We start from the raw sequence: 836 nt of genomic DNA on the forward strand, positions 1-836 counted from the left end.
CACCTGGGCCCAGGCCCGCCCTCTGACGGGTGCCCCGGGCCCTCCCAGCTCCACTTCTGGAGGTCCCCTGCAACGCTGCCACCCTCCGGGCGCCAGCGGCCCTGTCCGTGGTCTGCCCGCAGAGGAGGGGCGGGCTACGGAGTGTCCCTGGCCAGCTGCAGGGCGTAGAAAGGATGAGGACACATGGCGGGAGGGCGGTGTGAGCTTGCACGCCGGCGTGCCTGTGAGGCATTGCCAAGGCAGCCGTCTGTCCCCTGCTTGATTTCTGTGCTTCTCGATTCAGGCCAAGGTAGGGGGCCGTCTGCTGAAGTGGGCACAGAGAAAGCGTTTCCGCTGTGCAGAGAACTGGCTTCTGAGGCGAGTCGCGTGCTGGGCACAGGACGAGCCTGTGCGGGGCGGCCGGGGGCGGGGCGCTGGGCAGGGCTGCGGGCTGGAGACACGCCCCGCCACGCCCCCGCCACGCCCCTCGGAGACCCCAGACCCCCCAGACCACCCGCGTCTGGGACATTTCCAGCCTCTTCCTAAAATTTAGGGGCCTTTGCCTGGGGGCTTGCACGGCCCTCGCTTTTTAACAGCTTTATTGAGCTAGGATTCATGTTCTCAGACAAGCCGCCCATTTAAAGTACACAGTTCAATGGCTTTTAGTATATCACATTACTAATTTTTAAAAAATACATAACACAGTAGCCACTATTTTAACTATTTTTAAATGTGCAATTGAGTGGCATTCATTATATTCGCAATGTTGTGCAGCCACCACCACTACCTATTTCTAAAGCTTTGCCATCACCCAGAACACAAACTCTGTCCCCACCAAACGTTAACTCCCCATTCGC

The sequence above is a fragment of the Pteropus vampyrus genome, unplaced genomic scaffold (assembly GCF_000151845.1).
Source record: "Pteropus vampyrus isolate Shadow unplaced genomic scaffold, Pvam_2.0 Scaffold371, whole genome shotgun sequence".
Lineage (NCBI taxonomy): Eukaryota > Metazoa > Chordata > Mammalia > Chiroptera > Pteropodidae > Pteropus > Pteropus vampyrus.